General features: G+C 42.7%; 1 protein-coding gene across 1 annotated transcript in view; it reads left to right on the top strand.

Annotated features, from left to right (window-relative positions):
* The window catches only part of LOC138514670 (serine/threonine-protein phosphatase 6 regulatory ankyrin repeat subunit C-like), a 1,495,665-nt gene that overhangs the window by 219,321 nt on the left and 1,253,289 nt on the right, over positions 1 to 23,055 (top strand). The window lies entirely within an intron of this gene.

The raw sequence follows: 23,055 nt of genomic DNA, 5'->3' as shown, positions 1-23,055 counted from the left end.
AAATGCGTATCCATAGTGTGCAGTCTCCACTGGTTGATAGACAGTATTGTGTATTATTCTAGATAGTGTGATAGTGTCCTGCCTGACTCTTGGGATAGAGGTTGGTATGTCAATGGCGCAAGATAACACCACCCACTACTAGATGCTGTGCTTGGTGGGGGGGGGGGATCCTCTTGCCTCTCCCACCATGCTCCATCCATTTGTCAAGGACTCACCATTTTGGTCAAAGATATGCCACTACCCCCTTTAAGGAATGTCTAAGCATCAGTGATGTTTCCAACCTTCAAACATCCCAGTGCATTAACCATTCTCAAAGGCAACCCTATTAGTGATTGCAGAACCTGCATCTCGTGGGAGAAAGTCTTGTATGGAACGTCTCAACCAGATTAGTTATTATCAGACCACTACCTCGGAAGAAGGATTTGCTAAATCCCGTCTGTCAAGAAAATACTTCCACTGAAATGTCACAGCTGGAAAACACAGGATGCAGACTAAAAGGGGTATATCTCACAGAAACACAGCATAAGCAGGCAGCCATGCATTACAACACAATTGTTTGGTAGAGCTACAGTGATGTGGAGCAGCACTGTACAAGGTCATGAACCACTGAGCTCATTGATGGCATCCATGCTACAGACATTGCCTGAGTGAAAGTTCAAACTGGCAGCCAGCCTTGATCAAGGCTCAGGCCACATGCTCATGGATCTATGGGTGGGGATAACAGAACAGAGGAATGCTTGTGTACTATCATATAGCCATGACCCAAAACTGAGCATGGTTAGTCATGGGCGGTCCATGGAGGCAGAGTCTACCCTCTATATTACCTGGGGGAACTTTGTGAGCATTGCATTGATGCTTTTGGAAGGAGATGTTGTTTTAGCTAGAGTTGGGGGTGGAATGAGAAATACTTAGAGGGGGAGCAGGGTAACAGAAGCTGGAAAAAGGTGGCTGAAAGGAGGAGAGAAGATGTGGTGAGGAGGAACAAGAGGGTGGTGGTGGCTGGATGAAGAGCTGAGAAAGGAGAGGAAGGAGAAAGAAGCATAACGGAGATAGGAGACAAAATAGTATTATGGGAGATGAGGAGGAGGTACACATGGGAGATGGCTGGAAGAGATACTTTATTTTAGTTTTTTGTATATACCGGAAGGAACAATACTCTTTTGATCACAAAAGAACATAATATAGATACAAAATAAGATTTGACAGGAAGCAGTGAGCTTCTTACCGTGACATTCTGACCAGGTTGTGGAGGGGAGCAAATGGAAAAGTGAAAGGGGACAATATATAAGTGGGTTTACAAAAATCAGGGACAATTGACATTAGACATTGTTATCTGCAGGTAGTCAATATGGCCAGTTGAGTTAGGGATGTGACCATGTGGGATGCAGCAAAAGAGAGGGACAGAGACAGGATAAAGGCAGACTAAGAGTGTAACTCAGAGGCAAGGAGGTAGGCTTTTAGTAGGGTTTTTGTGAAGGCATCATGAAGCAAGACACAGACAACAGATTCACTTTCTTAACAAAAGGGCCTTTTTTTATATGTCAGGATGGATTAAGGTCTAACTTGCCGTATGCTAAGGTGGGTTTTCCCTAATTTAAGAAATTAAGGATAGTCTGAGTCAGTAAATTCAACTTAAAGGTCTGTCTGTGTCCAAAACCTATATGACTGAAGACATGCAATGTGTAGGGATGGCAGCACCAATGGAAATAGTGTTTAAAATAAAGTTCTGAGCTTCTTCCATCTCAGGCTTGGTTCAGCTTTCCCTTCCCCAAGTTCAAATAGTTCCACAAAGAAAAAGGGCATAACACAATTACAGGAAATCTCAGGGTGCCCTTCCTCAATTTCAACACAGTTCCAGGATATCTGAGGATTCCCTTCCACAAGTTCAACACAGTTCTGGGATATCGCAGGGTTCCCTTTCCCAAGTTCAACACAGTACCACAAGGCTCAAGTCTTTTGATTGTCATCAATATTGTCAGCTTCACTTTACACTCCTTTTGGTTCATATCAAAACAGATGAGTCCTATCTTGTATCACAGAGCCTTTGTCTTTCCTTGGCTTTTCTCAAGTTGGGCTACTTGGTCTAAGCAAAGATGTCGGACCACATGGCCCACCCATTACATTTCATGCAACCGATAACACCTGGCACTTTGTGATGCTCTTATTTCTTCTTGATTAACACTGGTTTTCCACTTAGCACGAGTGTTAGCATTTAACATCTGCTGTGGTTTCTCTCTGGCAGCTTTTGGGCTTAATCACCATGTGTATGTTGGCAGTCTTTTGGCTTTGCCACAACTTGCATTCACTTTGTTCGGTGGTGTATGTCTTCTTCCACTACATTGACTTCACCTTGCCCCTCTGAGCATTTCTCACAATACTTGGCACCTTTTTCATGATTTCTTATTCTTTCCTTGTATTCCTCAATACACTTGTTAACTTATTCACAAGTGCTTATTTCTTCATTCGAATTCCAAACCCCCCTATTATGAGCTTTTCGCTTGTTTGCAAATATTTTATGTCTTGCATTTGCCCCAGAGCACCCCGGGACAAGTATTCTTTGTCTCTGACTCAACGGAGCTGCTCTGCATCGCTAGGCTTCTTCAAGTCATTCTCCGTCCTGCTCTCTACTCCCAGATAGGCGTTGGGAGGTCCAGCGAGCAGCGCTCACTTTTAGGAAACCTTCGGGCATTGTCCTGCAGCAGTCAGGAGTTCTCTGTGTTCCCCAGCTCCAGCTGGGAACACGCAATGCAGGCAATTGCTGGGGTTTCAGTCCTCTTGTGGCCCGCTCGGGTTGCAGCACTTCCCTCCTCCCCTGGGAACACATGGCATCCTCTACGCCGATCCTGCTGCAGCCTGCTCGTCTCCACACATCTGTCACCTCCTCTCCAGGCAGGTTCAACCTGCTGTGGTGCTTGGGCCTGCTTTTAAGCACTTGTAGCCTCCCAATAGGTTGCAGGTACAAGTAGTTTGCCTGACCCTCATTACATCAAGTAACTGGACATACCTGATCCTTTATAGGCATCTTCCTCGTCTCAGTACCACAGTGGTGAAACTGACGAGAAGTGTGCATTACTCCTAGTTACCTCTTCCTCATCCGAGTCCTAAAGGGATACACTTTAGGGTCGTAGCGTTTGTGTGTGTGCAAGAGATAGGGACTGACAAAACCTTATGAAGGAAGGGGGAGGGTTGGATTCATTCTCATAAGCAAAAGAGGGGGCAATGTCTCACCTGCAGACATCCTCTCCCTGCTCCCCAAGGTCCCTCCACCCAGGTGATTTTCCCTCACATATCCACCCTCAGGGTCAGGATCCAAAAGAGATGGCCTTTCCCATGCCACGTGAGAGGAGGATCCAATGGGAGTATGCCCTCAGGTTCCTCACATTTTGAACAAATCGGTTTGGAATGTTTCTCGGATGTCCAGGGGAAGTGAATTCCATTCAAGTGAAGCAAGAAGAGAGAAGGAGCAGATTCGGGAGGAAGTACCTGGAAGGTGACGTTCCGTAAGGGGTATCGAAGAGGCAGAGCAAGCTTACAAGAAGGCTTGTAGAGTAGCATAGATGAGGATATATGTGGTGGTGCATTACCACGAATAGATTTGTGAACCAGGAGAAGTTTAAATCTGGCCCTGTTTTCCATAGTCAGCCATTCAGCCTGGTGATGGTACAATTAAGTAGGTGTGAAGTGAAAGAGTTTAAAGAATGTCCTGGTAGCGAAGTTCATGATCTTGTCGAGAGCACAAAAAAGCCTAGTTGGGGAGGCCAAAGAGGATGCTGGCACAGCAGTCCAGTTTAGAGAAGACAGTGGTTGAAAGGGGTATATCATTTACTTACAGGATCAGGTTGAGGAGGTGATTAGAGGATAAACAGGAGGGCGAGGGAGGCGGTTCATTGATGAGGGGTACAGAGGAAAGAGGAGACAGTTGTGGAAGACGCCCAAGAGCGGTGTCAGGCACTGCTGCCACACCATTGGCATGCTGTATGGCTTTCAGAAGCAAAGACTACATCTCCCTGTATTTCCTCATAGAAGGCACATGTGGCACTCCTCAACACTGCTTCAGACCATTCCTATGGTTCATGAACATGTGTTAGCGCCTTTCCTAACACCCTTGTCACTGCTCTGCCCTCTCCTTGCCTTGTTCTTACATCTCGCTGTGACCCGTTCTTCCCTGTTATCCCCTCCTAAAACCCTGTGGACTTTCCTTACCGTACCCTGAAGGGCTGCCTGGCCCCAACATTCTCTCTCCTGGACTTACCTGGATTTATCCTTCTTACATGGAACAGCTTACCTGGATTGCTGTGCTGTCTACTGCATCCTTGTGCCACCAGGTGTGTCCTCATGCCGGCGGGTGTAACTGGATTACCGGCCACCATTGGACTGGACCATTGTTGCCTCACATTCATCTAAAGGAACATAAAACAGTTGCCAATTAATTCCTACCCTGCACAATCTACTTACTTTCGCACACTGATTCTAATTAGTCTCTTGCTTTGTCCCCTCTATCTAGGGTCGTGAGGGATGTTGCTTCCTGAGGGTTCTCCCTTACCAGGGGCTACCAGCTCCACACTGGGTGTAGGTTTTCCTCCTCAGGATGGTGCTGATGGGTCTGTGGGGGTAAACCTAATACCAGACCTGACACAGGGTTTAGAGATAAAATAGCTGCAGTGAAAGAGAATGCAGAAGGTAGGAGGAGAGGAGGAAGAGCAGAGGAGAGGAGCTGGCCAGCCTCCTGATGGAATATCTAGGTATTATCTAATAACTTCCTAGCCGTTGCTTCTGCCATTACCCAATCTGAGCAGGTTTGCACATGTGGGATCCAACACCTAGAAGAAGGATTTCCTCAGGAGGTAAGCATAAGAGGAAGAGTAGCTGAAATTACAAAGAGGAGAGGCAAGAAATAACAGTGAGGCCAATCAAACCCCCAATACTGTGAGTGGCTGAGAAGTGAGGATTCACTAGGAAAGGGGTCCCTCAAATGAAACCCAGAGATTAGGTTGTTAAACCCCAAGGCGCAGGCAGCAAGTTGTTGAGTTTTGTCTATTTGATTGCCCACTTGTGTAACATAAATATGTACGTCTCAAAACGTACCTTGTGTGTCATCCTTTTATTGAACTCATTTGGTTGCGACATAGTGTGCAGACTGCAGCCCCCTCAGAATGTTTCACTACGGGGAGCCTCTGTGTAAGTAGAGTGCTGAGTACCACCATTTAATATTGTGTGCTATGGAACTGTCTCAAAGAGTAAGGCCTGCAGTTGCCCGAACCATATCTGGGAGAATACGTGAATAGTGTTTGGAATCATCTTTGAATAGGTTCTAGGTTCTTTTGCCACCAGCTTCTTTTTGAATGAGTTTGTTTACAAAAATGTTTCAGTGAAAAAACAAACTTGAAATTCTTTTTATATTTGGGTGGGTTCCCCCCAAGCTCCTCTTGCCTATCATTTAATCCTTATTCCTAATCCTCCTACCCCTTTTTATCCCCTTAACCACCCCCTTATTTTTCTATGAGTTTTGTTGATTAATAGTTTTAATTAAAAAACGAATAGAAACAAAACTGGCCGCAAAACAACTGTTGACCCTTTGAATTCATACATGAGTGAAAGCAAGGGAGGTTCCTGGAAAAGTTTGATTGTTTCTGCATCCACTGATCATATGGCTTTCAAATGTATGAATGGATGCAACTCTTTGCTTGAAATTGGAGACCCCTCTCAGTCAGCTGCTGATTGCATTCATCATGTGGGGGTCAGCATACATACTGTGGCTGAGTCTAGAAGAAGGAAGTTGAATCCATATGAAGAGAAATCATAGAGATTTTCTGGTCAAATCCAGCCTACAAACACAGTTTCTAATGACTTGCCATTGATTCTAAAACACATTCTTCACATATGTTTGTGAGAGACTTTGCGCCATTCCCTCTTCCTCTAACCTGCCCAGCACATCCCAGCCACCAGGGCAAAGAACCTTTGCTTTCCAGGATCCTTTATGCTCTCCTTGTACAGATCATGCACAAAGAGAATGAATAATCAACATGATGAGCATGGATATTGTGGCGGCATGGAATGAGGAGTCGGACCAAATGGTGGCATAGTGGTTGTTGTAGACTTTTATTTCTTTTATGAACAGATTTATCTATCCATAACTAAAGGTGGTTTCCCTACCTTTAACAAACTAAAAACGTTGGTAGTCAGGAAGTCTGTGTAGTCCAAATCAAAAGTTCACTATCCTAGTCCAAACTCCTATTCTATCCCTAAAACCTAATCTAAGAAAAAAGAGTTCTTCCTAAAACCCAGGAGAATGACCCCCTTCTACTTGGTGTGAGTCTCTCATGGTCCAGTGTTCTGAAGGTGAGGAAATGTTCCAAGGTTTACAAACAAACAAAAAGGTTCCCAGGTTCGCCACAAAAGAAACATAGATCCAGGTGGGGCTAGGAGAATGACTCCCTTCTTCTAGTTTTATCCCCAGTTCTTTGTAAGCCTCTTCCAGGCTAGCTAATCTTCAATTTTGTTAACAATTCTTGTAGCTTCCTCCAAAGACTTCTTCTGCTCTCTACCTTTTCTGTCTTGGTTAACTTGCCCCCATTGGGATGATGAAGAGGTTCCCTGAATCATCTTTGATTCTTCAGTACCACATTCATTCAGGGAATTGCCTTACAACATGCTTCACTACTTTCTCTTCTTCTACTTCTTCTTCTGCTTCGACTGACAGTAACAAACGTCCCCTCCCAGACTTATTCTTATTCATACTACATTCTGCTGGGGAATGCTTCACTGGTTTCGCCAGGGGTCATCAGTTCGTTCTTCCCCCTTCGACTTCTGCTTCTCTTCACAAGCCTGTTTGTCTTCACAGCCAGGTATTGCTGGCAGTCTTGGTGCAAGTTCTGGACCGGATGGTTCCACCTGTTACACATCACAACACCACCACAGTTTCTCATGCTCCCCATACATTCGACTACGCAGCTCCGTGGTGGGACAGATTGGTGGTCTTTGTGCAATTTTCGGACCACACAGTCCACCCACCACCGGTCATTCAAACACCTCTCAATGTCTCTACTTCAAGTGCAGCGGCTCCCAGCCGACTCGCAAGATGCTGTCTGGGCGTCCCACTGCTTGTCTCTGCTTCGCTGCAGTGTCCCGAATCCCAGTTCCAACCTTTCGGTCTTCTTGTTAGCATCCTTGCTCACTGGTTTCTCCTTCTGGATTCAGAACAGAACAAAGTCCGTCTTTGCTCTTTAGTTTAAATAGTGGGGACTGCCCCAGCGTAACATCAGTTCGATTGACAACAGCTGGTCGAGCACTCTTCCTACTAGATTGTAACATGCTTTAGTACTTCTTTGTCCTTGCACTCATTACAGTGAGATTATCTGACAGTTTACAATAACACATGCTTTCAGACTATAGCCTAGGTAGAGAAGGATTGGGTGTTGTTATTACCCTGTGAAATCAGAAGTTAAAGGGGCTATGTCCCAGACTTAGGTCCTTAACCCTTGCAGGGGAGTTCCTCCCCATGAGGTCCTCCTGCATGTTACCACACCTACTGGGACTATTGGTTAGTGTCCACACCTCCCTATACTCATGGAAAGGGACCCCTCTGGGTGGAAGTGCACCATTTGGAGTATAATCACATACCCCTCCCCTTAAGCCTTTGGCTTCCCCATTGTGAGAAGCCTGAGGGTATCCTCCCACCTACTCTCCTTGGATTCTCTTCTCAGGTGGTCATGGAAAGGCCATTGCTTTTGGATCATAACCGTGGGGGAGGAGAAGCGAGTGGGTGGAGGGTCTTTGGGGATTGGGAAGAGGGTATCTACAGGGGAGACATGGTATCCCCCTTTCCCTTGTGAGAACCAACCTAACCCTCCCCTGGCCTTTATGGGCTATTGCAAAACATCTCCCTTCATTTCCCTCTTTTCAACCCACAATAGTACTGGGATAAGGAAGAGGCCCAGCAGTGGTAGTAGTGAACACTAGTAAGTCCTTTCACCACTCTAGTACTGAGACGAGAAAGACGCCCGCAGAGTGTTTAAAGGTCAGACATGTCCAAACTTCTCTACTAATTGCGACCAGGCAATTACAATTTGTAATTCACACCTGCAACCTGTCAAGTGGTTGCAGGTGTATAAAAAGGGATGAGACTAGCAGCATTCAGACCAGCATGGAATCTCATTTGCGAGGAGTCAGCTGAGGTGGGTCCTGCAGGAGAGCCAGGACGTGGGCAGATGACCCCAAGGAACTGTGCAGTCCAGGGTCAGGCGGGCCACGAGAAGGCCAAAGGTGTGGGAGCCTCAATGGTTGGAGGTTTGCAGCTGGAGCTGCGAATGCAGAGAGAAGCAAGGTGACTGACCGCTTTGTGGCAAGAAAGCAGAGCTGCTGGTGGGAGAAAGAGAGAAACCGAAGTGCAAGCGGGGCTCGCGGTTGAAGGAAAATGCGCAAGTGGAGCCGAAAGGGAAAGCACAGCTGCCTGGCGGAGATACCAGGAACCGGTGAGTGAAGAGGGAGGATTGCTCAAGCCGGGGTGCTCCTAGGGGCTGTGGGGAAACCAAAATAATAATTTAGCATTTATATAGCGCTACGATAGCTCAGGCATCTGAGCGTTGCTTATTATTACCCACGGTGCATGGTGCTCATTTACCGATCTCAGAAGGCTGAAAGGCTGAGTTTGGCCCTGCCGGGGTTCGAACCTGCACCAGCAGGCTTTGCACAGATGTCAAAGCGAGCGCTCTACTCACTGTGCTATTGGACCGGCTGAATGAATGAAAAAGCATGCACACAATGAAACAAACCCAAGGCCATGGGTTGAGAGAAAATTAATTACTATATAATCAGCAAGCGTCAGAGTAAAAGATCACAAATATTGAATACCAAACTAAATGAAAGCTTTTGGCAAAGTTATAGGGAGGATTGCTCAAGCCGGGGTGCTCCTAGGGGCTGTGGGGAAACCAAAATAATAATAATAATTTAGCATTTATATAGCGCTACGATAGCTCAGGCATCTTTGCGTTGCTTATTATTACCCACGGTGCATGGTGCTCATTTACCGATCTTAGAAGGATGAAAGGCTGAGTTTGGCCCTGCCGGGTTCGAACTTGCACCAGCAGGCTCTGCACAGATGTCAAAGCGAGCGCTCTACTCACTGTGCTATTGGACCGGCTGAATGAATGAAAAAGCATGCACACAATGAAACAAACCCAAAGCCATGGGTTGAGAGAAAATTAATTACTATATAATCAGCAAGCGTCAGAGTAAAAGATCACAAATATTGAATACCAAACTAAATGAAAGCTTTTGGCAAAGTTATAGGGAGGATTGCTCAAGCCGGGGTGCTCCTAGGGGCTGTGGGGAAACCAAAATAATAATAATAATTTAGCATTTATATAGCGCTACGATAGCTCAGGCATCTTAGCGTTGCTTATTATTACCCACGGTGCATGGTGCTCATTTACCGATTTTAGAAGGATGAAAGGCTGAGTTTGGCCCTGCCGGGGTTCGAACTTGCACCAGCAGGCTCTGCACAGATGTCAAAGCGAGCGCTCTACTCACTGTGCTATTGGACCGGCTGAATGAATGAAAAAGCATGCACACAATGAAACAAACCCAAAGCCATGGGTTGAGAGAAAATTAATTACTATATAATCAGCAAGCGTCAGAGTAAAAGATCACAAATATTGAATACCAAACTAAATGAAAGCTTTTGGCAAAGTTATAACCTTATGACAAGTCTATGTGAAACTCAGATACTGCCTATTTGAAAGCAAAGAACAAGTCATTCAAAACACAGAAGAAAGCGAGTATGGAAGATTGCGAGAGAGCATGAAAGCAAGGTGGTGAAGACAACAAAACCACCACAGAGTGAACTTTACAGAAATACAGTATGGCTAGGCCAGAAACTCGCAAAGGATATGTGACACATTGTGGCAAAGCCAAGAGACTGACAAAGAGAAGCCAAGCGAGTGTGAACCTTCACAGAGGTACAGATACATAAGAACCTTGGTGGGCTAGGGAGCCTAGGATTCTTAGTTGCATGACCTGCAATGGGCAGACCGTGTCGTCTGACAACTGCACCTAGACCAGGGAACCCTAATTGTGAAAATCAAAGAAGTTGCTGAAGTGAAATAAGACAAAGCAATCTGATTGAATTGTTAAAAAACCCCAGAAGCAGTGTAAAGTTCATTTGGAGCGGTTTTTGAACATTGAAAGATTGAGAATATGTATACGATGACTGTCTCGAACTTGTGGAAAGGGACCCTGAGGAATTGTGGAACTATCCTGAACTTGGTAAAGGGAATCCCGAGACATTTGTAGAACATTCTTGAAGGGGAGCTGAAAGTAACTAGGACCTGGGAGAAGCTAAGAACTTTATTTCGAACACTATTTCTTTTATCCCTACACATTGTTTAGCTTTAGTTGTGAGGGCTAATATAGGTTTTTGAAAGAGACAGACTTTCAAGTTCAACTTCCTGACTCAGATGTTCCATAGTTTCTTTAGGCAGGGAAATCCCACCTTAGTATAGGGCAAGTTTGGCCTTCATCCATCCTGACATTTGAGTTAATAAAACAATTCTGTTTGAACTTTGAACCTGTTGTCTGTGTCTTGCTTCATGATGCCTTCACACCATCCACTCCCATTGGAAAACAGGACAAGAAATCATCATTTCCATTTTCTTACCCTTCCTATGCTCGACATGAAAGCAGAAAGAATGTATTTGTAAAAACCAACGTATAATATGAGGGTTAGTGACTTTACGTAGACTGAGTGAGGTTAAGGTGGACTGATCTGTCACTAGTTTGAATTTGCGACCATTGAGGTAATATCGCAGGTGTCCTATAGCCCACTTAATGGCAAGGCCTTCTAATTCTATTGTGGCATCATTATTTTCATGGGGAAAAAGTTTTCTACTTGTATAAAGGACTGGATGTTCCACCCCATCATACTCCTGTGACCTTTACCGAGGTATACAACCATGCAGATGCAAAATGAAGCGCTTTTCAGGGGTAACAACAGAACAGATATAAGGTGGGTTAGGATACAGAGGCACGCAGAGGAGGGGTACAGCTGTACAGGGTGGCAGGGAGTAGAGGGGCAGACAGCATCTAGTGAGTCAGGTGGTGCGAGGGACGATGCAATGGCCTAGGCGTTGAAGAGTCTTAAGTCCCTCTTGGTCTTAGGGCGGTGGAGTTTCAATAACAGTCTTCATTTTCTCTACTTGAGGTCTTACCAAGCCGTTCCCTACAAACAAAATGAGTATCTCACTGCAAACTCGTCCAAGTAGCATTTCTCTGGGTTGGCTGTCAACCCTGCCTGCCTTAGGAATCTTACAATTTGATATAGGGGATGTAGATGTTCCTCCGAGGTTCGATTACGGATCACCATATCATCAGAATATACGCCGCAGAAGTGGCAAAAGGGTTACAATATCTTTACCATGAGTCACTGGAAAGTTGCTTGGGTGCCGTGGAGTACAAAAGGTAGGACTTTGAATTTAATTAATCCTCTAGGAGTAGAGATGGATGTTTTTCTTTGTTGCAGGGTTTAACGGAACTCGCCAATAGCCTTTAGTCAGATCAATTGTGAAAATGAAAACCACGGATCATAGTATGTCATTAAGATCGTTGATCCGAGGCATCGGAAAATTGTCAAACAGGGATATTTTGTTTTTTTTCTAAAATCTATTCAGAATCTCCACGATTGATCTGGTTTTGCAACTGAGACTATTGTCAATGACAATGGGCTATCATTTGGCTCTATGATTTCCTCCTCCAACATTTTCTCCACCTCCTTGATAATGATTTCCTTTCTGGACTCAGGTATTCTATAAGGTCGGAAATGAACTACCTCCCCTCCCATACATTACCACCACTAGGGGGACTATTGGTTAGCTGCCGCACCTCCCTACCCTCATGGAAAGGGGCTCTGCTCTAGGGACAACCAACATCATCTGGAGGATCGTCACACTATGCTGAAACTATAGTGGCCTGTGGTTACTCTTGAAATACTTAAAATCAATTCAGTTACTATTCCTTTCTGGCAAGTTAACAGCCCACTCAAAAACCAGGCTCACATAATATTTAACGTGGGTTCTTGGATGATCAAAACTAACATCAGTATAATAATTCCCCTAATAACAATCCCATTCCACATTATGGTACAGTTAATAAACTGTTTTGATTACAATAGTTTGTTTCTGTTTAAAAGTAAAATTAATTCAATTGCAGGTGATTTCCACCTCACAATACTGGGGTAGTTACTTGACACACTACATATAAATCCAGGACTTTCATTAAACACAAAAAATACCTTGCAGCCTGCCTACCTCTGTCTTGCTAATCAAAATCAATAAACCATAAAGCTCAGAAATTACAACACTTAATCAAAGAGTCATCCATACACAAATTATGCATGTGAATAGCTACTCTAAATAATGGGTTAAAATGATCATCTTCACCTTAATGAGAAGTGCACAAATATCAAAGCATCTGTCAATCATTCATTGTATACTTTATTATTGAATTTCCAGAATCGCATGAAAGTAAAAACCGTATTCTATATTTATTTCATTTTTTATTTGTTTATTAAGTATTATTCAGTATAACAAAAAGCCAACTTTAAATACTATTCTCCTCACATTAATACACATTAAAAGCAAGAAAAGGGCATTCATATTCAATTTTTTCAAAGTTAAAAGTTAATGATTCTAAGAATGTTGTCGATAAATGTGCATAATTTTGTTAAATGAAGTGTACACACCTCATTATTTCCAGATTTAAAAATCTCCAAAAAGTAATTCTCATTTTCATAGTCCCATCAACCCCAAGTCTGCATGTACCTTATCCTGATTTATTTTAATGCAATACAGTCCAACATGAGATGCTAAGCAGATTCAAATACCTTGTCACCACAGAATTGACCTAATCTTGCCGTCCTCAAAACCTCCAGGCGTGCCCCCAATATTTCATGGGTCATTACATCATTGAATTTAATTCTTATATATGTCCAAATTAAGCACTTCCTCAATAAACCTTTCACATATGTGGGTATTCCACCACGTCTCTGACAGCGTGTTACAAATAATCCAGCAGTAAATGTACCTGCTAATTACACCAGGTTTTGTTCTCTACTGTGTTCTTCAAGAATAGATTGCATCATGTTCTTAAACCCTGAGTACGAAAGAGCCAATGCATTGTCAGTAGTCATATTGAGACAAAAACAAGCAAGACCAACTGGTTTAACAATGCTACTAGATTTCATATAGGCATTTTTGCTATTGTGTGCATCCCGAGGCACCATTGCAGCTTGTCAATTGTCGCATTCAATATTTTCCAGTACGTGCGCAAATTGTATTGATCGATTTTAATAGCGTATACATGATGTATTCTAAATAGATTAACTGCCAGAATGTGCTTGTTTACCGCAATAGCATCTGAAGAATGCATCTTTCCAGTAGTGCTAGTTTGGCTATCATCTTTAGGCCCCAAAATTCAACCCCATAGAGTAAAATGGGGAGGATTTTACTATTATGCGTTTTCTGATGGTACCAACAGAGTAACCTCCTGCATTTGTGGGTCAATGCTTAAATGACTCCAGTGGCCTGAGCTGTCCTATGCTGTACATTTTGGAATTGTAATTTTCCATTCAAACTACTGTCAACTATTACACCCAAGCATTTATAGGAGCTGACAGTCTCTGTTCGATCTCCATTAAGTGTCCAGGATTGGGAATCGTACCTTGCCAACGAGTGATGGTGGGGAGCAAAGACCATTATTTTAGTTTTGCTGGTGTTCATTGTAAATGAATTGAGAAATGCATAGTGATGTAGTCGATCCAGCGAAACTTAAAGACCCCCTCGGAGTTAAATCCAGCAATGCCAGATTGTTAGCCTATGCAAGCCATTGTATGCCTCTGTTGCCCAGCTTAGGGGAGATAGAGATGGAATTCTTAATACCATCTCCCAAGTTGGCCAGGTACAGTTTAAATAACTTTGGTACTAATATGCATCTATGTTTCAGATCAAAGGGGATCTCAATCCATTTACTAATTCCCAAGATTGTTCATCCTCAGTCTTACTTAGCAAAATGATCATATTCAGCAGCCCCCTAGGAATGTTCCATTTGTTAGGCTTCATCCACAAACTGTTCCTGTCAACAGTATCATAAGCCGCACTGTAATCCACAAAGGCTATGAAGACCGGCAGCTTCCGTATTAACCATGCCTGCTCTATGATGGTTGTCAGAGTGAGACCATTATAAGCTGTGCTGCCCTCCTAAACCCTGTTTGGTTATGAGGAATGATGTTATTTTACTGGATCCAAAGATTTAATTCCCCAAGCAGTACCTTAGCAAAGTTTTTATCAGGGGTATCCAGCATTGCCAATGATCTATAATTATGTGGGTCTTGTCTGTTGTCTTTTTTATCGATTGGAACAATAATACTTTCTCTCCATGTGGTAGGTGAACAACCAATATAGAACCCCAGCCCATACATCTGGATCTTTTTTTATCAGCTGATTGCAAGTCACGTCATGCCGGGGTGCCCTTGATTTTTTACTGGTACCAATCATGTGCCTCACTTATATCTGTTTCCAGTTATAGACCCACCACTCTGTTGTGTCACTAAAGTGAGGAGCAGGAATGGTAGAGTTGACACCCAAGGTAGACTCAATGTGCCGAACCCAGTCCTCTTTCAATACATCACAGAACAATGGACTATATTTTTGTGTGAATTAATGAGTCTCCAAAACATTTTTGTGTCATTCTTCATGCTACAGTATATCAATGTGCACCACTTCTTACATTCTAAGGAATACTTGTGATGTTTCAACCATATTCTGTAGGACGTCCGATGTTTACTTACCAATAGCGCATTATCCAAACGCTCTAACATGGCGCGTGTTACTCCCCTGAGTTCTGATCTCAGTTGCCTTTTTCTGTTTCTTAACTCAACATCAAAGGGATGCTTGTGAGTCAGCCGCACTTTATTAGCTCCCGAATTGATGAGTCTTGTTTTTACTCTATTAATACTAGTGCTGATATTTATTACTTAATTCTGATAGATAATTATTCCCTGTGTGGCCGTCTCCGTAGACATTTTGTAATGGTGTGTCCAAGCACACGCTTTAATAAATCCAGTAAGCATCTTATTCACCATCTCACCCGCCACTTGTAGATTATTGGAAGTCCATGTTATTCTATTATTCTGTGTGTTAGCACTAGGGGCACCCATCTCTCTACAATTGTCAATTGGATTAGTCCAATTAAGGCCACGAAGAAGAGGAAGGTGGTCACTCTCTTCTCTTTGCATTACACACATGTCGACCAGGTATAGTGTGACCGTGAGTCAATGGGCCAATTTCCATTCACCTTGGATAGCCCTAATGAGTATAATAATCTAGCCCAACTCAAGCCTCGCTTGCATCCTGAGTCTAGTCTGTCGTCCAATTCAGGAGAAGAACACTGGGTGGGTTCTAGTTCATCAGTCAAAGGGTCTCTAGGGTTTCTGGAATTGAAGTCTCTGCATACCACTACCAATTCAACTCCCAATATGCTTGATACCACAGTTCCAAATTCTCTAATAATATCAGTATGTTCCTTAACAGTGAGAGGATCGTAGATTGAGAGGGTTATTATATCTTTGCTGGCAGTGCCACCATCCTCCTTTTCATGATCTGTAATTTTCCAGCCAGGAGATACATAGAATTAGTTTCCACTTCAGTTCATTGTAGGGGATGCTTGATTCCAAATGCTAGACCCCCTTGGGCCTTCCTCTAGGGCCCTTACTTGCCCCCTTGAAGATACATTTCCATCCGTCCAAAATAAGCGGGGCACTAACCAGGTTGCTTGAAAGGCAATAATAGTAAAAATATCAATTGACTCTAATAACCCCCCCTTGTTCGAATAAATGTCTGGAGCCTCTGGTGTACCATGTCAAAAGGAACAGTGATTGATTAGGAATAGGAAGTCCCTTTTGCCATGTGATGCTAATCATCCTTTCCCAGCCCTCTTCATCCTTGTCCTGTGCTATAACACAACTCTTTTGGCCAGGAGGGCAAGCCCGTGGCTGTAATGGTGCTCACAGTGTTTCACTTAGTTTATTCCCACCACTCCATGCCTTCTCCTCTGCCCGTGTTTGACGTTGTGTTATCAAATTATTTCTTTCAGTATGGCCAATATCTTCTACCTCTATTTCTGTACATTCATATCCCAATTTCATGAGAGCAGTATCATATTGTATGATGTAGTCGATAATATCATTAATTTCAAATGTGACTATATGATGTCGCTCTTTCTTCATTTTATCTGTTATCCACTATTCTCATGTCTTTATTGTTTATACATCTCAAAGGTATTATTTCATGTATCAAGTCAAGAAATCGTTGTCTATTTATGGAATCTACCTGCATATTCCCAAATAGGCATCTGACTCTGAGACTTACGTTGTGTTTCATTGAATTGTACTGTAGTTGAATTTTTGTTTGTTATCTTTAGTGGGCATAGTGGCCGATATTTTTCTGGAAGCGCTGTTATATGTAATGGGTTCAATGATATCAGGGAGCTAAAACAGACTCTCCAAATCAGTTAATATTTAATCAACATTCACTTTATTATTTGTCCTTTTCTTCTTATATCTAGATGTACTATTTAGACCATGAATTAGTGCCGTTTTAGCTTTGGCAGACCCACATTGCTTTTCAACATGTATTTTGCCATGCAAGTCTATGCCTGTGTCCTCTTTCTTAGCTTTAACTCCTTTCACAGTTCTACAACTCCCTGTATGAATACTGTTTTCTTCTTCTATATTTAGCAAAGTATCAATTGCACACCCATGATTTGTATTTCATTGCTGGGTTGCGCTATATTCTCCTTCTCTGTTGCAGTGCAGCTGCCATCAGCAAAAAGTGAGAATTTAATTTTCTTGCTTTTTACATACATGACAGCCTGGCTTATGACTTTTTTTGGCTTTGATTTTTTTCAGGTGTTTCTCAGGGCCTTTTCTGGTGCCCGATACAATACACACCTTTTCCACTAAAGTGTGATAACCTTCTGTACGCACCCCGTTCCCACTAGAACTTTCTTTTTTTCTATTTTTTTTATTCTCTATTCATTCATTTTAAGTGAACAGTGAACATTAGCAATTAGCAGACAAACATAGCACAACCAATTTCGGAATACAATGAAAGTCATGTATAACAATATATGACAAAGTTAGAGTTATCCCAAAAAAAAAGTCACAAATTACATTTGAACTATACATATTTAAGAATCTATCCCAGATTTTCGCATGAGAATTCAGCTTTCCCTGTCTCCTATATATTACCATTTCCATGCTAGCAAGGCAATACATTTCCTCAATCCAATCTGCAGATTGTGGTGTAATTTGAGACTTCCAGCCTCGTAGAATAATTTTCTTGCAGATTGACACCCCTCTGAAAAGAAACTTTTTTGTGATGAAGAAATGGCCTCTAGTAAATCATCACATCCTAGAACCATAGTTTTGAAATCCAGAGTGATATCCAAGTCTAGAACTCTCAAACACATTTTACAGACATCATGCCAGAATCCTCATATTCGTACACAATCCCAGAGCATATGCTCTAGACTGCCCACATCACTCCCAAAGTTCCAGCAAACGTCAGATTCGAGCATGCCCCTCTGAAAGAACAAAGAAATATCGAGGCTGAGTACCACAAATGAAATACACCAATCACAGCTTAAAAGATACAAGTATTGTTTATTACCCTACAGTTTACAAAGAAACAGATAGCTATCTGACCCCAAAACCTCACAGTGTGTACCAGTCGACAAAGTGAGGAGAGTGAGGTACTAGACATCCAAATACTGGCATTTTTATACATTTCCTACTATATTGTCCAGCCTCTCTTCATGTTAATAATTTGTGGTCTAGAGTTCGTGCCTAGTTCACATAACAGTTTTTACAATATTATACGAAGGATTACATGAATTTACATTTCCATGAGAATACAATGGTGGTATAGGTTCTTGGATCTGCGGTAAGCCTTGTTTCAAGAATCTCTCACAATGTAGTTCAGCTAAACCATGCGATCGTCGTTTATTCTTCATTGTTTCAGTGTTTATACAAGGATGAGGCTTGTGAGCGCAGACAACACTCGAATAGCAGTTCATATGAATCACAAGGTTTCTTTGCTTTGCTTCAACAGTCGGCTCGCAGACAACCTAAACATTAACATAACTCAAAGGTCAATCAGCTCGATTGCAAGACAAAAACACAGACCACCATTTTAGAATGTGGAACACAAGTGAAAATCAAAATGGCAGACAAATCTTAAAATGGCGGCAAAGTTAAAACTCAAAAATCGGAACTTTGCAACACGGTTTTCCGTGTAACACGATTGGGTTTAGGCCAATATTAAATATAAGGAGGCTCTATATAATTACAGTTTTACAAACCCTCCTTTTGGCCTAAGCCAAGAGTTTACTAAAAATATTCGCTTTACTCGTAACTCCACGTTTCAATGTCCATACATCCTAAATCACACTCATCAGATATATCGATCACCATTAGATCCTTGACAGTAATATCTTCATTGCCACAAATGAAAAAAAGGGATCATCTACATATAAAGGTCTGTCCTCACTAGTCAAATTCACAATATTAGTACAACCATCAAAATCACCCATTGACTGAGAACCATTCCTTTGCATGCAGAAGGAAACAGAGTTGGGGCTGTGATTAATAGTGTAAGAAGGAGGCGTGGCATCCCGGTTGCCTACGGAAAGGTCTAATAAGTCTATCAGAAGGCCTAATAGAAGCAATGTTAAGCTTGCTCCCATTTGTGAAAAGGGAACTTCCCAGGGGCGTCAGGACTCGCCTTTCAAACTCATTCAAATTAGTCCCGTCAATATTCCCTGAGATGCTATCATTCCAATGACCAAAGAATAGTGCCCTTAGAGAGGCATAGCATGCAGTAGGTAAAGACAAGGGATGAATATACAAGCCCAACCCTTTTTCCCCATGTTGTGGCAAATGCAAACATATCCAGCAATTAGTTCTATTCAAAATTGCCTGGGTCGCATTCATGATTAACAAAAGTGTATTCTTGTGATAACTCTGTCTGGGTTGGGAATCACTAGAAGATCGAGTGTGCTGATGCACAAAAGGAGAAGACATATTAGGAACACTCTCAGTGGGTAACAATGTCTCAAGTGGAAACACTCCCTCAATATACCAAAACCCTAAAGTGATGATTACTGTTAGACCAATTAACAAAATCAGGAGAAAACAATAAGTCCTCAAGGACCATTAATTTTTATGCCCAATGTCTTCGTTAGCCACACAATCGATTGGTTACTTCGTATGAGTAGGAGTAGCGACAGGCATTGTTCCTCAAAAGTTTGTTCTGGAAGGTTTCTGCGACGGACTCCTTAAGTTCGTTCGTTGGTGATCTCCTGACCACGTGATGTATCTTGATTGAAGATAGCTTTTGTCAGTCCCAGCCACTTACTTATGTTCCAGCGAGACAGTGGCAAAGGACTAGCTCAACAGTCATTTCCCGTGGGCACAGCCGTGCTGTGCTGTAACTCTAGTGTAGTGGATGCAGATTGTGCCTCAAGACTCCAGGTACAGTGTAATCTGCGAACAGAGTGTTATTGCTTCCTGATGGAAGTGGTGAACCAGAGGTAAAATTTCTCAAGGGTGCAGAGAGGTCCGAAGAAGAATTGAAGACAAAGCAGCAGTCTCCCCAGACCCCATAGGCTCAGGAAGAATCTCCGAAACGCCCTTCAAGACAGATTTGTCACCTGAAACAGAACAAGTGGTTTCCTTCTTTTCTTCTTCTTCGAGTGGCAAGGGAAAAGGTATTTTCTTGGTGTGTGTCGCGTGGATCCAGTGTCTCCTGCCTGTTACTCGTACAGCAGTCTGTGTGTCCAACATGACCTGGAACGGTCCTCTCCAGTGCGGTGCGAGACTGGATGCTCTCTCAAATGACTTTGTTAGCATACTGTCCCCAGGTCGAATTCTGTGATCTGGACCCTTGTATTTAACTGAGAGGGCTTCTCGCACCTGTTGATAAATCAAATACAAGTTTTGAGTTAACTGGTCACAGTATTCAGTAAGAAGCAAATGCCCCACATCTTTCAATGATCTGGATTTCAGCAGGTTACAAATGTTAGCTGGCCTCCCCACCACGATTTCATACGGGAAGAGTCCAGTTCTAGTCTGTGGGGTGGTCCGCATGGACAGTAGGGCTATAGGTAAGGCATCTGGCCATTTCAAATTACTGCTGGCACAGACTTTCGCAAGCTTGTTCTTCAAGATACAATTATGGCGTTCTACAAGTCTAAGCACTCTGAGTGTGTCTAGCCGAATGTAACTGTTTATTGATCTGTAATCCTGCGCATACTTGGAAGATTACAGCAGTGATAAAATGTGGACCATTATCCGACCAGATGACCCTCGGCAACCCAAACCTATGAAAATATTCCTTAAGCATGGTTTTCGCTGTTGTCATTGCTGTGGCATCTTTCACAGGGAAGGCTTCAACCCACTTGCTAAAGGCACAAATCACTACTAAGACATATTTGTAGGTATAGCAGCGCTCCATCTCGATGAAGTCGAAATGAATCACCTCAAAAGGCACAGAGGGGGGACCAAAACTACCCCTCTGCGTTGTTGTACCCTTCCCCACATTATGCTGTAAGCATACCATACAGCTTTGAACAAAACGCTCAGCAGTCTTTGAGATGTTTACATTTACCCAGACAGGTTCTAACAATTTACACATTTTCCTAGCACATATGTGGGTAGGACCATGAGCCATTGTAACCATGGCGGTGACATATGCATCGGGTCGCATCCATCTTTTCCTTTTGTTGTCCACCCAGCAACCTTCCTCATCCAAACTCACTAAACCCTCAGCCCAGTGTTTAAGTTCTTTTGGAGTGGCATCAGCTTCAATATTCTTTATCGAGTCAATCCCTTCATCTACTGTACAGATATTTATAGTTTCTTTCCTGACATACATTTCTGAGTAAAAATCAGTGGCGGTCTGTTTAGCTATCCTGTCAGCAAAAGCGTTTACTCTCCCTACATCATCTACTACCTTCTGATGTGCGGCGCACTTCGTGATTGCTAGTTGAGCAGGTAGCGCAAGTACTGAGAGTAGCTGAACTATCAGGGTGCCATGTTGGATATTTGTTCCGTGTGAGGTCAAAAAACCTCATTCTGCCCATAGTCTACTGAAGTTGTGAACCACCCCAAAGGCATACTGGCTATCTGTAAATATGTTTACTCTAAGCCCTTCGGAAAGTTCACGAGCTCGAGTCAGTGCGATAATCTCTGCGGCCTGCGCGGATTTATGCAAAATTCTCTTGGTTTCCACAATCGTGCTTAGTGTAGTGATGGCATAAGCATCAGTGGATGTAACATCTGGAAGTTTGAAGCAGGAGCCATCACAAAACCGCTCCCCTAGTGGATCATTCAGAGCTGTATCATTTAGATCAATCATGCCTTTGGTTGCTATGTGGTATAGAGCCAGTCATGTGACATTTCGTCACTGCCAGCAATATCTTGCGGAAGAGGTAATAATTCAGCCGGATTCAATACACAACACCTCTTAATTTGGATATGCGGTGAAAATAGAATCAGTTTGTATCTTGTTAATCGTGCGGAAGTAAGGTGTTGCGTTTGCGTTCTGTTTAATAGAACGTCTACGGAGTGGGGTACCATTACGATTAAAGTTTGACCTGTAAGTGATTTTTTGTCTAAAAGTTCTTAATTCTGAACGATGTATCACTCATATCATGCTCCTCTGCTGGAACCCCCCGGTCACACTGAACCAGGAATCAGACTGGTTTGCAAAGTTAAAATATTTATTTATGTATTTACAATTTAATCGCACTATGTTTTAATGGGTACACAATAATCACCAATGGGGTGATGTAACACTGAATAATCTGTTTAATACACAAGGAGTGATAGTGAGCAAAACAATTCAGCACAGAAATAATACTTTTGTGTGTGTGTTTAGGTCAGGTAGCACTATGGTTAAAGGTTCCCCCTGCATGCCCCTCAACCCCCAAATAGGCAATGCAAAGATATAGGAGGAGAGAGAGCAGGTATTCAGGAATGGCAGAATTCAAACAGAATATCAATCCCACTTTCCCCCCTTCAAACACAAGAGAAAAACAGAATTGATTGGCAAGCTGTCAGAATGGCTTTTAAAGTTATCTTAGAATGGACTGGGTAAAAACACTAAATATGGTCTAAATTGCTGAAATTGTTATAATTCTTATGGGAGCCGCTTTGGACAGTTACACACAAACACTAGCAATGATTTAATACCAAGAAACAATTTGAAATCTGAAAATTGAAGTTGGAAGCACTCAAAAACTGTTTTACACGTGTCAGAATTTCTCTAAACGGAAATTCATGGCAAACTTTTCACTGTGCGATAATCCCGATAATGGGAGAACCTTATGGATTTGGGATGCAGTATTAGATGAGAAATAAAGCTGTGGATGTTAGCTACAAGCAGAAGTTGAACTTCTGTTTCTAGCACAAGAACTGAGGAAGTTATGGACGTTTTAGTGGAGGTCATCTTTTCGAGATAGGCGCAATAATGGAAAACAGAATGCACTTTTAAAATGACAAATCGGATTTCTTACACTAGAGGATGACTATGAATAAACGAATACCACACAGGAACACAGCCACTTGATCAGGGTGACTGCCTGCAGAGGAGCTCACCTTCTTCAGATGAAACATTATCAGAGCAAATATAGTTTTAACAATACTAGTACAGGAGGAAGATAGGATGGTTTGGATGGAGAGGTCAGACAGTTCAAAAATACTCCTAACAACACAGGTTTCGAAATACAAGATAGGATGGTTTTAAGATAGGGATTGACTATGGAGAGTACATATACTAGTGACACAGTTCTTTCTATAGATACTCACTAGATATGTTTTTCAACGGAAACGTCAGGATTCTGGTCAGGGAACTGGATCTGGTTTTAGGACAGACTGCTGGGCACATCGGATTGGGCAGCGTTAAGGCACTCTGGTCACTGCACGGCACCGGACTGGATTGGATCTGC

Source organism: Ambystoma mexicanum, chromosome 12, assembly GCF_040938575.1.
Source record: "Ambystoma mexicanum isolate Mex_15411 chromosome 12, UKY_AmexF1_1, whole genome shotgun sequence".
In the NCBI taxonomy this organism is placed as follows: Eukaryota; Metazoa; Chordata; class Amphibia; order Caudata; family Ambystomatidae; genus Ambystoma; species Ambystoma mexicanum.
Note: the sequence above shows the minus strand (reverse complement) of the source record. Positions and strands in the feature narration are given on the sequence as shown.